Consider the following 16,246-nt stretch of genomic DNA (forward strand, 5'->3'; position numbering starts at 1 on the left):
ACACCTTTTTGGAGTCTTTGTTCACTTTTGCAGCCCTTGGAATTGAAACACAAAGCAGCTTTCATTCTGTGATTAAACTGATGTGCTTGATATTTTTATAAACAAACAGCCTGCAACCCATTTGGAAGGACTTGGTTGCTTGACATGCAATTATGGCTTTTGATTTGTGATCATAATTATTTACACAATAGATGAATGGAGAAAGACCTTGGTATGGAGAATGTGTTGACAAGATTCTTGTGGTTAGTAAAACTGCTCTTGGATGAGATATCGGTGGTAGTTAAAATGTGATAGTTTATGTAATATACTGTATCTACAAAAAATAACTATTCTCCTTTGAAAATGTGTGTTCAGATCCGGAATGTCTGTCTCTGTTTTGGTTTGTCAAACCCGTCCACTGACAGTTTACCCAATTGTATTTCGGCACCCCTGGTTGCCAGGAGGCGGAAACCACACTTTCTTTCATTAATTGTCAATTGTGCTCCTTTCTGTTGGTGTCATCAATCTTTCAAACTACATGTGTGTAAAGTCTGAGGAGGAGGGCCGGGGTGAAAAAAAACCCCATCTCCATATAATTTGGACTGCAATACTGTACCTAGTTCAACCACTCTGTGTTAATCCTACATACAGTACAGGTGCTGGTCATATAATTAGAATATCATCAAAAAGTTGATTTATTCCACTAATTCCATTACAAAATAAAAACTTGTATATTATATTCATTCATTACACACAGACTGATATATTTGGGCATATAATGGGGGAGTTGTGGCCTAATGGTTAGAGAGTCGGACTCCCAATCGAAAGGTTGTGAGTTCGAGTCCCTGGCCGGCAGGAATTGTGGGTGGGGGGAGTGCATGTACAGTTCTCTCTCCACCTTCAATACCATGACTTAGGTGCCCTTGAACCCCCAACTGCTCCCCACCCGCCGCAGCATAAATGGCTGCCTACTGCTCCGGGGGTGTGTTCACAGTGTGTGTGTGTGTGTGTGTGTGTTATCACTGTTCTGTGTGTGTGCACTTTGGATGGGTTAAATGCAAAGCACAAATTCTGTATGGGTCACCAAACTTGGCTGAATGTCACGTCACTTTCACTTTTTTCAAATGTTTATTTCTTAGAATTTTGATGATTATAACTGACAACTAAGGAAAATCACAAATTCAGTATCTCAGAAAAATTTAATATAACTTAAGACCAGTACAAAGAAGGGTTTTTAGAAATCTTGGCCAACTGAAAAGTATGAACATGAAAAGTATGAGCATTTACAGCACTCAATACTTAGTTGGGGCTCCTTTTGCCTGAATTACTGCAGCAATGCGGCGTGGCATGGAGTCGATCAGTCTGTGGCACTGCTCAGGTGTTATGAGAGCCCAGGTTGCTCTGATAGTGGCCTTCAGCTCTTCTGCATTCTTGGGTCTGGCATATCACATCTTCCTCTTCTCAGTACCCCATATATTTTCTATGGGGTTACGGTCAGGTGAGTTTGCTGGCCAATTAAGAACAGGAATACCATGGTCCTTAAACCAGGTACTGGAAGCTTTGGCACTGTGTGCTGGTGCCAAGTCCTGTTGGAAAATAAAATCTGCATCTCCATAAAGTTGGTCAGCAGCAGGAAGCATGAAGTGCTCAAAAACTTCCTGGTGTACGGCTGTGTTGACCTTGGACCTCAGAAAACACAGTGGACAAACACCAGCAGATGACATGGCACCGCTAACCATCACTGACTGTGGACACTGGACCTCAACCAACGTGGATTGTGTGCCTCTCCTCTCTTCCTCCAGACTCTGGGAACCTGATTATCCAAAGGAAATGCAAAATTTAGAACATATTGAGAAAATAACTGTGGTCCACTCAGCAGCAGTCCAGTCCTTTCTGAAGCGAGATGCTTCTGATGCTGTCTGTTGTTCAAGAGTGGCTTGACACAAGGAACGTGACAGCTGAAACCCATGTCTTGCATACGTCTGTGTGTAGTGATTCTTGAAGCACTGACTCCAGCTGCAGTCCACTCTTTGTGAATCTCCCCCACAATTTTTGAATGGGTTTTGTTTCACAATCCTCTCCAGGGTGCGGTTATCCCTATTGCTTGTACACTTTTTTTCTACCAAATCTTTTCCTTCCCTTCACCTCTCTATTAATGTGCTTGGACACAGAGCTCTGTGAACAGCCAGCCTCTTTTGTGTCTTGCCCTCCTTGTGCAAGGTGTCAATGGTCTTTTGGACAACTCAAGTCAGCAGTCTTCCCCATGATTGTGTAGCCTACAGAACTAGACTGAGAGACCATTTAAAGGCTTTGCAGGTGTTTTGAGTTAATTAGCTGATTAAAGTGTGCAACCAGGTGTCTTCAAAATTGAACCTTTTTTCACAATATTCTATTTTTCTGAGATAGTGAATTTGTGATTTTCCTTAGTTGTCAGTTATAATAATCAAAATTAAAAGAAATAAATATTTGAAATATATCAATCTGTGTGCAATGAATGAATATAATTTAAGTTTCACTTTTTGAATGGAATTAGTGAAATAAATCAACTTTTTCTAAGATATTCTAATTATACAATATGACCAGCACCTGTACCTTTAAGTACTAAAAAATAATAGTGAAATATAAATGAATTCAAACTAAAATTACATTAAAAAAAAACACACACACAAAAAACAAACAAACAAACAAAACACTAAAACTAGAATTAAATGGAAAATGTAAAAAGAAAAAAAAACTAATAAAAGCAATACATTAACTCTAAATAGCACTAAAATACGAATCATGCCGTACAGTATCAGACTGTACAGTAGAGACATTTTCATTCAGGCTATTAATTGGTATACAATGTGCAAACACCCAGAAAAAAACACCAAACATATGCAGACAAAAATGGCACATAAAAAAAACAGTGTTTGTCTCTTCGGCAGCATGCTGTGCGAGTACAAATAACATTTGACTCATGACCGTATTGTTATTAATTATAACCCCCGAGAAAATTGAATACACACTGCTACAGTCCATAAAGAAATAAATGATTCTGCACAGTGGGGTTAATTATTCCAAATAAACATATAAAGAATAAAAGGCAGCTGTGGATTAATATTCATGCTCCTTCCACTAAATCCCAACTCAACAGCCAGAGTTTACAGTTTGATGCCCCGCGTTTCAGTTCATGCACTCCTGCAGTGGGAATTCACAGATTCTCTCAGTGTAAGAGTGATTCACTAGATCAGTTTATACAACAAGTCAAGCAGTGTCAGACTTACAGACTAGACAGATGAAGGGAAAGATGATAGATAGATAGATAGATAGATAGATAGATAGATAGATAGATAGATAGATAGATAGATAGATAGATAGATAGATAGATAGATAGATAGATAGATAGATAGATAGATAGATAGATAGATAGATAGTGTTGCCAAGGCTTTTCACACATATATGTAGCTGTGATGAATTGCTGCTTTGGCTGCATGTAGAATTAGAAAGGTCTTCACAGATCCAGAGGGAGTGAATATGTCATTATTCTGCAGGTAATAAGTATCTTTGCAAGACCAGTATATTAACACTCAGAAGAGAGGAGCGCAAGGCATCTATTTAGGCTTTCACGTTAATCTCTGGAAAATTAAAGTACAGGTTTATATTGCCACTTCTCTTTTAAATGACTAGTTTCACTTATATTCACACATATTTCTAAATGCATTTATTTGATAAAAAATACAGTAAAACTAATACTACAAAAAAATAAAAAATAATGAAAAATAATGAAAAAAAAAGTTACAAAAAAAACAAGTTTATTTTATTTTATTTATTTACACACACCTTACAGGTGCACCTTAGACACATCATCAGTGCTGTGTCCTGGGGTCATAGGGTGTTTCAGGTCTTTCATCATTGTACACCCTCTCCCAGGTGACTCAGCCAGGGGTGATCAGTCCCCTGCTTGTGTTCAGGTAGCTTGCGTGGTCCAGAGATCGCCCCACAGCCATCTAGATGCCTTGTCAGCAGCATGATGTTTCTGATGGCTTTCTTCTTCTGCAGTCCCCTGATTCCAAAGAGCTTGAGGGCCCTGCCAAGCGACTGGCTGGCAAACCATTGGCAGCAAGCCTTGATGGAAGGTCTTCCATCCCCTGCTACAGCATTCACCTGCCAACTTCTTGTATTTGGCCCTCTCCCGTTCAAATGCCTCTTCCATCCAATCTTCCCACAGCACTGTCAATTCCACTAGAACAATCTGTCTTAACAATTCTGAAATGCAGACCATGTCAGCTTAAAGGGTTACTCCACCTCAATATATATATAGTATCCCTTTAAGTGTGTCATGTCACAACTTGATTTATCAAAGTTTATGGTTAGAGGCAAGCCCTGCACGTCCTGACGCCACTGTCCTGACACCAGCACACTGTGCCGCAGCCGCTCTTCAGCCTGGTCAACTGTCTCCTTTGCCTCCACTTTCTACCAATCCTCACCTCTATGCTGGCCAAGGAAATTATATTGTCAGTGGATTGTACAGCAGCACCTCTCTTGCCAGGGAACCCATGAACTTCTCTGACAGTCTACTGAGGGGGAGTTGTAGCTTGTTTTTACTCCTGTACTCCTGTCCCGCTATGGTGCTGATGCTGTGAGGGAGACCCAACCACCTACACAGAGAGTGGCTGATCTTCCTCTCAAAGCCCTCAGCGGTGGTAAGAGGACATAGTAAACCAGCAGTGGCCAGAGAAGTCAGGGCAGGATGCCATGCTGGTAAATCCAGGCTTTAGACTTCCCTGGGAGCCTTGGTTTGTCCACTGCAGCAATTCAGGCTTGCAACTCTTTTCTGGTTTCATGAAGTATGGCTGTGTCCCTAAGTGTCCTGTTGAAGACTTTTCCCAGACTCTTAACTGGCTTCTCTGTGTTTGATGGACTACAGTTTAACTACAGTTTTCACAGCAATTTAAAATCAGTTACAGTTTAAAAACTGTTTTCTATTTTAATATATTTTAAAGTGAAGTTTATTCCTGTGATCAAAGCTGAATTGTCAGCATCATTACTCCATTCTTCAGAGTCACATGATCTTTCAGAAAATGTTCTAATATGCTGGTTTGCTGCTCAATAAATATGTCCTATTATTATCATCTAAGCTGAAAATCATTGTGCTGCTTAATATCTTAGTGGAAACCATTATTTTTTATCTTTGTTTAAGTTCAGAAGAGCAGCCATTTATTTAAAATATTTTGTAACATTATAAATGTTACTTTTCATCAATGTAATGCATATTTGCTGAACTGTAGTAATTTCTTTAAAAAGACATAAAAAAATGGAAGTTTTTATTTGAATGGCATCACAGTGTAATTATTTTATGAGTCAAAGGCTTTTAAGGCAGTTAAAAGTGGTTGTTTCCGTTTTGCTTTAAGTTATTATTATCCCTTTGGAAAATACATGGTACATTTGCAGGGCCATTAATATGCCAGAAATAGAGTCTGTGTGTAATTATGGGTACACTTAAACTGTTCACACACAAAAATGTTTCACTAATTAAAGCAACATTTTCCACCCCTGTTCCTGGAGGCTCAACCAACACGACACTTTTTGGAACACGAAAGAAGTCATTTTGAAAAATGGCCCAAATTGGCTCTTTTCCATTCAAATAAATTGCAGCTGTCAAATTGTCAAGTAAGATTTTCACTGATGAATGTTCAGTGAGTAATCAGTCTGTTCCTAAACAGTTATTGTATGATTTCAGAAGATATGGAATATTGCAGACAATAGTCATAATGCTTTTTAATCCATGACTGCCCACTATACTTTGAAAAGAGCAGCATGAACATTCATCAGATCTTCTTTGTTTGTCTTTCAGGGCTGTAAGAATGTCAAACTGGTTAGAAATGACATGAAATGCCCCTTTAGTAGAAGAACAAGCAGACAGGAAGACTGTACAACTCCATTATCAAAGTTCCTGTGTTCAAATGCCATCAGTCTGACCTTCTAATTACAACTGGCAATGATAAATTGTATTAAACATCTAACCTTTGTGTTATCTGGACCCTCCTCGCTACTGTGAAGTACAGATATATTAAAACTTGGCACAGTAGTTCTCACATAACATTAAAGCTCCAGACACTTTGAGCCAGGGCGCTTATGTGGGTGTTGCAGGTTCGAGTTCAGCATGCAACATGCCCAAATTCAATTCCCTTTCTCTTTTCCCAATATTTTTGTTTGACTACCCACTCTGTCTTTTGAATAAAGATGCAAAAATAAAGAAAACCTAGTGCAATGTCATCTTCAGCACATCTTTAGGCAATGCCTGGAGCAAACGTGCTCAACTCTTTTTGTGAACTCTTTGGTTCAGCTGGTTTTCCCTCAGGTCTGTCTCTCATGCAGTAAAACCCCAATCCCATTATTGTTGAAGGCTACCTTTTGTTCTCGCTAGACAAAACTGGCAACCGCTGTGCTTTTTCCATCTAGACTTCAGTGACCTCAACGCTCACTGACCAGATAGATGGCTTCTGAGATTTCTGCTAATGAATGCCTCTGGTACAGAGAGGTCAGAGATATAATATATTTTTTATGAGCAACAATTTAATCCAAATTAATTTCGCAATGGCATGAGCACACAGGTGAAGGTTAGCAAATTGTGATGCCTTCAATTAATTTCTTAAATGTCTCATGAGAATGCTTATATAGTTTGCAGATTAATGTAGTAAATGAATGCTTCTCACCAGAAAGATATGCTGGAAAACTTTCTATTATTATTCATATATACTGCATATAAATAGAGTGACCAGGGATATTTTCCACTGGTTATTTTTCACTCCATTGAATATTTCTCAGAGTTAGATTCTTTTTTAACAATTATTTCTGTATAAATGCATAACTTTCAGTGTTGACTTCAGAAAGGCTATTTCCACATTTCTACTGTTATTGGCCAGAATAAATACAACAGTTCTGTCAATCAAAGGAGAGGAAGAGAGAGAAGCAGTTGATAGAATTCTTTATAAAAAAAGAATAGAAAAAAGAATACAAATAAATAAATACTACCCCAAAGAGCAGACACAGCACAGGTTAATGGCAGACATGGAAGTCAGTCACGCCAGGTAATTGGTATTTACTCATTGAAAACATTTTCTGCAAAAACATTTTATGTAGCATGTTCTATAACACTTTCAACCTGAAACGTCCATTGAGTGCTGCTCAAAGCATGTTAAGTTTAACATGAAAGCAACGAATGTGAATCGGGCTTGTCTGTTGTACTTATCGCAGTAGTTTGGAAATAAAATATCCAGTGAGCTGTGCATAAGGTTAATGCTCTATCATTAAAAATAATGTTAACCGAAACAATCATGAGATAGTTTCTGAAGCAACCATTCCATTTTAGCGTGTTTCTTCTAGTCTTTGAGGTCTTTTATCATGGCTGTGTTTCACTGCATCGCAAATGCAAAGCTGCACCAGGTGCACTTCAGAGCAAGTTTACCACACCAGCAAAGCCACAGGTTTGGAGCTGTTTATGTGGTGCAAACATCAAAATGTATTAGATTAAGTGTTTTGAAGTCGTAACACAGCCTGTGATGGGCATTGGGGAACCTGCCAATATGGCTCCTTTATAATAAATAGTTTGTTTTTCCATATTTTTGTCTTGGATTAATGTAATGATAACGGGTTCTAATGATTTTTAGTGGGAAATGATGCATGTAAAAAAGGAAAGAGTTCTTTCAAGTGATGATTGGCTGGTGGTTTAGTTATATAAGTAAAAGCTTCTTCCTAGCAGTTAAACACTTAACTTTTTCATTGAAATACTTTATGTACTGTTTAAGTCCAGTGAAATGATTCGTGTTAAGTTATAAAAGTGAGAACTGTCAATATCTTCCTTTGATGACATTCTCAAGGTTGATCATCAATGTCTTGCCATAACCCTTTGCACGCTTGTTTCACTATGGCTCACCATCTGAAAAAGTTCTAGTCTATTTACTAAGAGCTGTTCAAGTAAATTCAAAGCCTTATTCAGCACATAGGATGAATGTGCAATGTCACGCTCGACTCTTATGCAATCATCTGGAGCCTACGATTGCAGTTATATCAATTCATTTTCTCCTTCTTATAATGTGTTGTTTCTATGTTGCAGCATGTCTTCACAGTATAGTCACATCAGGCCAAGTGTATTGCAGCAGATAGAGAGAAATTAAGTAAGTGGAGTGTATAATTATGGAGAAAGGCTTTTTGAAATAATGAGTTAATTGTGGATCTATAGTTAAATTATGAATTGACACAAGGTTAGTCATTTGAAAATAGACCCTGCCCTGGCACTCAGTGTTTCTTTTTAGTTAAGTTATTTAACTACAGTGAAATAGATTCACTTTAGCCTACTGTACACCACGAAGCTCTGCTTGAACCTCTGTATCCAAGGAAACATTCAACTGGAAATTGCACTAAATATGTAAAAGTAGCAGCACATTCATTTCCAACAAGAAAAAAAAAAAAAAAACTTGAACTAGAACTTGGGAAGGGAAAAGCAGTTATTAATTAAGTCTAAATTTTATGCAGCTAGTCATCTTTCTGTGTTGTTTTTTTTCTTTTCTTTTTGAATGAATTTAAAATACTGAATATTCTGAATTAGTTATCAGTCCACCTTTGTTGCGCTGACAAAATTGCGTATGGATTTTGGCTGGAAAATCTTGCATTCAAATTCACGGGCACAGCTAGAGGAAAAAAAAACTCTAATGAGGTGAAGACTAATCCATCTGACGTTCTCTCTGAAGTAACTCACACTTGTGCTGCTGCCTCAGGTTGTCATGCATGAGACCTTTTACCAAGTGATTCATTAGCTCTCAGAGCGGGATGATGAGTATGAAGTACCTCTCGCTGCAAATACATTGTTTAGCTACCACTAGAATAGCATGACCCTGTTTGAACCTCTTTATGTGTGTTTATGTTTTTGTTAAGCAAGAAAAGAATGTCCATGAGTTTACAAATGCCATACTGTATGATGTAAGTGTCTGTTGCAATATTCTGAAGCACGGTAAAGTTAAATGAAAGGGATTTTTCACTGTTGCAATATTTTGAAGCACAGTAAAGTTAAATGAAAGGGAAAGTTCACTCAAAGTATCACTTGTGCTGACAGTATCCGAAAACACTTCAAGTCAGACTCCAGATCGTGTTGTTCCATGCATGCCACGGCACACACACCACCTGCCTCATGTTTTACAAAAATGTCCTGTTCTGTTCCCCCACACAAGAGGGTTTTGTGCTTTTTTTCAGTGATCACGTACATGGCTGCATTTGATCATCTGATCGCCCCAGCTGGTTAAAAATGCATGACGTTATATGTCCTTGCTATTGGCTGGGTCACAATGAGCTTTTCTCCTTTCATTCAGACAGGTCTAATTTGAAAGAAAAGGAAAAAATTAAGATACTGTCAGTGACCGTGAAGCACTGTCAGCCTCCCAGAGATCAGAGAAGACCAATTCAGGTTGAGCTGGTGTAAGCCTGATCTGAAGAGGAAGGGAACAAATGTTGTGTAAGTGCCACACAGGAACGTTTTGTCGCTGTGAGCGATTTTATTCAAAGAGCACAGATGGAGAGATGTGAAAGAGAGGACTGATTAAAAGATTCCTACTTTTTTTCCTGCCTTCCCATTTTTTTAATTGTTCTTAAAATAAGAAAAATAGACAATTATTTAACATAAATGTTCAAAGCTTTCTCAGATCCCAGCTTGATGCATTAGCTCAGCCAGAAAAGAGCATTCTGTCATTTAAGTCGTCCACGTGTCATTCCAAACCTGCATGACTTCCTTTCTTCTAAGAAACACAAAAGAAGACATTTTTGTCAAATGTCTCAAGGCTGCTTTTATTTGTTTGTTTTTTGGAGCCCACTGACTTTCACTGGATGAACAAAAAACAGTTCAAACATTCTTCAGAATGAGCTGAGGCTCCCTGTTTGTTTGACCAATAGCAGATGCATGAAGGATTTAAGAAATTGTGGAACTATATTCTTGCAATTCTATTCGGTGGATCTGTTTGCAGAAGTTGTGCAACAGAATTGTACAGAGTTGGATAAATCTCAAGTGAGAAGTTTGTTGAAATATTTATCAGCGCGATTTTCTCTTTATACATATATTTTTTACATTCTCAAAGCAGATATAATTAAAGTTTTAGTATATTATTGTTCCAGTAAGAAAAACATAGTTTTAGACTCAATACATGTAGTTGATTTGTGCAAGCATATACACACAAGAGCATGAAATGATTAATACATAAAACAATAAAACTGAAAAAAGATGAAACGGCATAAATGTTCAATATTATAAATAATAAATGAGTTTGAATTGGTAAATACCCATCTCATTTAAAAGTCTAATATGGGCAGTAGGCACAACTGAGTTTCTGAAATGACTAAACCGTCAAAATTCTGCATCAAATACCAGAGGGTTTTAGGATATTATACTTTAAATATAGAATAGGGCAGATATTATTTTCTGAACTTGCTTTAGTCTGCCCATATATTGAGCATGCTGCATTAAACAGAGCAGAATGAACATCTACGGAAGTAGTATAATTGTCCTTATGCAGATTTCTAAAAGCTACTATTTACACATGAATGGTTTCACACAATTTTCTTCCTGCATAAGTTTCATGAATGAGGCTCATTGTCTGGATGGATGATGTTCTTCCTATCTATTATTGTCATGCCAATCTGCCATAGTATCCAAATTGCTCTAACAGTCAGTCATTTTTTTTTTTTTTTTTAAATGTGTAAGGTAATGTGTAAGTTAGTGTGTAAGTTAGTGGGCTGATATATATGGCTGATATATGTTTTAGTCTTATACGTTCACAATCATTTATCCAGATTTCACTTTTTCACCCCTGTTTCGGGTCAGGAGGGCTAATTAATTTGTCTCCAGCCAGTGCCAGGAACATTCGGACGTCTTGCCTCAGTTTAATCACCGCAGTACAAACCCACAGTGAAAGAATCAGCTTCCCTGCTGTTTTCTGCTAATGAACGTCCCGTCGTCGTCAATTATGCACGAGTTTAAAAAGGAGCGAATGCGTCTCAGTTGGGGCAATGTTTGGAAAAGATCATTAGCTAGTTCCTTTCTGAAATATCAAATGTTATTCGTTCGTGAGAACATAACTGTAATGGATTATTTTATGAGTCTACTGGAATATATCTGCGCATTAGCTTAGCTTCAGTCCTCGGGGCTTAGCTGAGGATTTAAGTACGGAAGAGCCATTAATCCTCACCGCTAACAAAATGTGTAAATGTTTTCCATGACAGGCGATGATAAGGATGAAGGATGATTTCATTTGGCAAAATTACTTCATTCAGGCTTAGGCTGAAATGCAAATCAATATGTAGATGACTGTTTCGAGCTAATTCATGTCGTAAATGGCTTTGTCTGACATCAAGCTCCAGTGTTTTAGCACATATGTGCTAGAAAAATGCCACATTCACCCTGGGAAGGGAAATACATTTGCAAAGTGCATTGGTAGATGAGTGTTTCTCTGAGTATGTTGTTTTCCCTGTTTTCTGATTGGCTCTTTGAAGTATTTGCTCAATTTGACCAGCTTCATCTGTTTGATATGCTTCGCACCTACACAGGAAACTCTTGTACAAAGATCATCATGTTCAATTCTCCTCTCAGCATGAGTTCAAACTGAATTTGTACAGCAGCGCACCTTTCATCGCTGAACCGTGAATACACACGGAGAACATGGAGTCTGAGCGTATAAGTAGAGCGTTAAATGTGACCTGGAAAATGTCGGATGCAATCTTCCTAGAAGATCAAAGGAATCGCAACAGTCCCTGCTTGTTTTAAGGGTAGAGGCTTATTTAGTCATAAGGTGCCTGTCAGTGTAAATTTCAAACAGTGAAATCCGCTTCATCTCACTGACATTCATCACTGATAAAGCCAGCACCAAGGTTAGTGGCTTGACATTTGGATGTAAGAGACAATATTCTGCTAGCGGCCTTTTAACCATCCTGTGATTCCCTGATGCAATCCAGCCTCATTAACTGTATTCTGTCAGAGGTTCGTCCTATGTTTTCACAGAAAATGTTATTATGCACATAGCTAATGTCCCTAATGCTGCTTTGCTCTTATGGTTTGTACTCACACGTGTCCTTACAAAAGGAGTACATTGCGTGGCTTTTGTAAAAAAACCCTGTATCAAAGTGAAATGTGCTTTAAACAAAGCCCCTTAAATAATATTTTGATGAAACTTAGGTAGGAGTTGCTTTTCATGGATTCATGCAACTTTTGCCCCTCTCAGAGAGGCTGTTAAGTCCCTGTAGGGTTTGATAGTCAGGTGTCATTGTTTCCTTCAGTCTTTAATAGCTAGCCTCTGCTTCACAGACCATTTCAATCAGGACTCCCTCAAGAGAGATTGCTTCTTCACAAATCAATATCCACCAATTTACCTGCTGGTTTTAGCTTTAAAGCCAATATAGGAGTAGCTGAGTGTAGGTGAGTATCTTTCCAACATGTATTATTTCAACCCATTCTCACTCCAAAGGCGTCAAAAACCGAAGCATGGTCAAGCGCCCCTAGCGTCACTTTTCTGACGCCAAATGTGCCTCTCGGCGTCGAATATCGAAGCACTACGACCTTCATTGCTTTCAGTGGGAAACTTTTGGCGTCAGAATTCGACACGAAGATATGAGATGTTTATCGCTATGAAATCACGTTCAAGAAGTCTCATTCAGCACACATCGCGCGATACTTGCTATCAGTTCCACAGTTTGGGTGAGTAGTCCTCGATACGCTCTTTTAATGCCTTTTATAATATGTATGCTGTCTTCTTTATTAATCAGATTAGCGCCATATGTTTAATCGCTGTATAATATCGGTCATCCGCGGCTGTCTTTGAGTTTCATTGCGTTTAAATAAATGAACACAGCTGATGATTAGTGTGATTAAACTCTATCTGTCACGTGACGTGCCATAGACCTTCGATCCGTTTTATATTATTATTAATTTCAGGATCAATGATGTAGGTTGTATTTGTAGTAAAATCATGGTAATCACGACACTTACAATAGTAATAAATGAAATGTGAAGTTAAAACACAGTAAATGGGACATTAGTAACTGTAACTGTAGTTTTACTATGGTATATTAATAATCAATACAACAATACAATAATCACCAAACCAGCTATGTTTGTATTACTGTAATGTTAGTGTTTTTATGTGCTTTTATATGACAGATATCACAGTAATCATATGTTCTGTACCATGCTTTTAATACCTTTTAATGTAAATCCAAAAAATAAATAAATTAAAAATAAATAAATAATTAAAAAAATATATTTTTTCATCTTGCAGTTCATTCATATCAGTTTATATCTAAATATTATGCTCACATATCATTATTAACATTCTGTATATAATTCAGTTTTATTTTCTCTCCCCTTTTTTATTATTTTTATTTTTAGCTGAAAAGACGTAAAGGCAGTCAGCCCAGTGGTGTTTCTGGAGAGCTATTCCTTCAGAAATGGAGAAGACAGAAAGCTGTGGAGGCAGATATATGCAGCAGTAAGTCTGTGATAGTTTGTCCCTTTTATCAAACATTCCTGCTTTTATAATTTGTACAGCATTTGTTGTTTCTTAAACTGTTGCACTGTCCAAATACCCACACTTGCCATCTTTGCACTTGACCACTTGATTACTTATTTGTCGTCTTTCCTGTATTTGGCCTAGTGTTCAAGTGAGCATGATGACCACAAGTGTGTGTCGAACTTTTCATCACCTGATGACTGTGTTTCCCAATCCTGATCCTGGAGAACCCCAGCACTGCACGGTTTGGCGTCTCTCTTATCTAACAAACACACTTTTGAGGTCTTGGAGACTTCACTGATGAGCTGATGAGTTGAATCAGGTGTGTTTGATCAGGGAGACATCTCAAATGTGCAGTGTTGGGCTTCTCCAGGACCAGGATTGGGAGCCACTGCCTTATGGGACACTTATGTGTTTACAGAGATTTTTAATATCCAATTATCAATATTTCACATACTGTACATTGGACAGCTTTCCGTGACCTCTTGTGAGATCTCGGCAAAAAGTCTGACGATTTATTCCAAAACATGATGCATGATGGGATACACAAAGCTTTGTATAGCGCTCCGGAGCAGTATTGGAGAGGTTTAGTGTGTGTTAAGGACGCTGTGCTTTGGCATTATTAAGACCGGGGACAGTCTCGTTCACACACTGTCACATACACACACTCTCAAGTGGCCAAGACTGCAAGTGTGGGTATCTGGACAGGGTCAAAGTCTTAAAAATGATCCCTAAACACAGTCGCACATCACAGTCTTAATAATCCAGTTTAACACTTGTATGATATTGTACAAGTCCCAGGACGGTCTCATCTGACACTATCAAAAGAATTCATATGACTATAGCTTGCTATTAATTACTTGCTTTCAATAATGGATGCATTTAACATTTAATTATACTGCATCTTTACAGAGGTGTAATGTACAAGTTGCACATAATTAATAATATTTCCTTCCTTCTGTCTTACAGGATTGTTTGCAGATAATGTTGTTCTTTTTCAGGTCTACAATATCGAGCTCAACAGCTATTTTAAGAGCCAACCCTCACAAACCTTCCTAAAAACTAAAAGAGCTATTACTGAGTCTCAGCGAATCTTGCCATGATCAGCTCTTCCCAGGTACATTAGTTTAGAATATTTTTTAATCAACATTTACTCATCAAATGCTCTGGTCTGAATCTTATTTTAAATTAACTTAAGTATGTTTAATGAGCAATATTAATTGCTCACAGAGTAAGTAGAGATTATCATGTTTCACAGAAGAGAAGGAAGACCAAGGAAATGATTTGCTCAGGATGAGGAATGAAGATGGCCATCTTGTGCTCAAACAAACAGAAGTCCTCTGGTATGTGTGTGTTGAAGCAATGCTTTGTTATACAATATTTTATAATGATCTCTCACAGAACTGGTCATGCCAGCCTTGATTTCTTTTTATACTATTACAATTACAGCATGTTAGCAAAGTGTGACTGGACATTTTTAATATTATGTTTTTAAAAACACACCACCTGTTTTAAAAGTAGACAAGTATCATGAAATTGGTTTAGTTGATATAAACACCAATTGACATTATTTCATTGTTTTGTAAATGTTATGTTATAAATTGTGAATTGATAGTGGATTGGTTTGAAGCCAGGCCTTACACTGCACAGACTAAAACACATTTGTGAGAGAAGTCAGGAACTTTGGAGAAAGATTCTAGAGGAAGAAAACACATTTACTGCAACAATATATGAATTCTAGAGTCTCTGAGAAGTACACATGCTAATGCAGTCTCATGAGCAAGTCCTTTGCCTCTGTAACTTTTTCTTAATTCTTGCAGAATGAAATTTTTATTGCAGTATTGTAATTTGTACAGATGATCTCATCAGCCAAATGAGGGGTTTTGACCAAGTGATGCTCTTGAAAGGAGTGAAAGAAGAGGATGTGGTAAATTGTCTTCAGAGAAAAACCTTCTCTAAAGGTCTTAAAACAGCTTGAAGAATGGTAAGTGTACAGTACTACAAGGGTCATAGTTGCTCACACTGCTAAAGTCACACAGAACATAAGCTGAGCTCTCTGTCCATTAAACAACTTCATCTGGATTGCTTGTTTCACTTTGACCAGGTCTGGGATCTTAGGACTGAGAGATCCTCTGGCTGAGAACAAGCTACACCACATCAGTGCTGGATATCAACCACAAACTGTTTCCAGACACGACAGAAGAAGATCACGATGGGGAGATGAAACCAGTTTAGATGTGATGATGGGAATCATTATTTTCTGGAACAGTATCACATGTCTTATATGTATCACATGATCTGTATCACAGTTGACTGTATGGGACTGTGACTTTTAGGGACATTTCATCACTCATATATTATATATGAGGTTAATGTATTTTTGATGATAATTATTTTCATTGAATCTTATTTGTCTTGATGCTACTTTATCAACTTTATAGTCTATGCTTCAATAAAATGAAAATGGTGAATATTGTGTTCTGAAAATTCTTGGTAAATACATCATTTTACTAGGTAGGCTCATATGTGTTTATTTTAGACTTGGAAAAACTACATATTATTGGGATTATTTTTTATTTAAGACATAAACATTTTTGATCTGATTAATAACATCTGGGACATCAGTACAACAGAAAGTAATTTTTTATATTTTAGTAGCAAATATGCAAATTTTTTGTGAAATAAAGGGAGTTACGAGATTAATTATTCTGCATTACAAGATGGTGCCATGGGCTTTATTG

General features: G+C 37.6%; 1 long non-coding RNA gene across 1 annotated transcript; it reads left to right on the forward strand.

Annotated features, from left to right (window-relative positions):
• Positions 1 to 14,035: 14,035 nt before the first annotated feature.
• LOC128018053 (uncharacterized) lies at positions 14,036 to 15,832 on the forward strand. The gene is made up of 4 exons (XR_008184711.1): positions 14,036 to 14,622; positions 14,764 to 14,848; positions 15,362 to 15,489; positions 15,610 to 15,832. It is a non-coding gene; the product is annotated as an uncharacterized LOC128018053 (long non-coding RNA).
• Positions 15,833 to 16,246: the final 414 nt, after the last annotated feature.

This window comes from Carassius gibelio, chromosome A8 (assembly GCF_023724105.1).
Source record: "Carassius gibelio isolate Cgi1373 ecotype wild population from Czech Republic chromosome A8, carGib1.2-hapl.c, whole genome shotgun sequence".
In the NCBI taxonomy this organism is placed as follows: Eukaryota; Metazoa; Chordata; class Actinopteri; order Cypriniformes; family Cyprinidae; genus Carassius; species Carassius gibelio.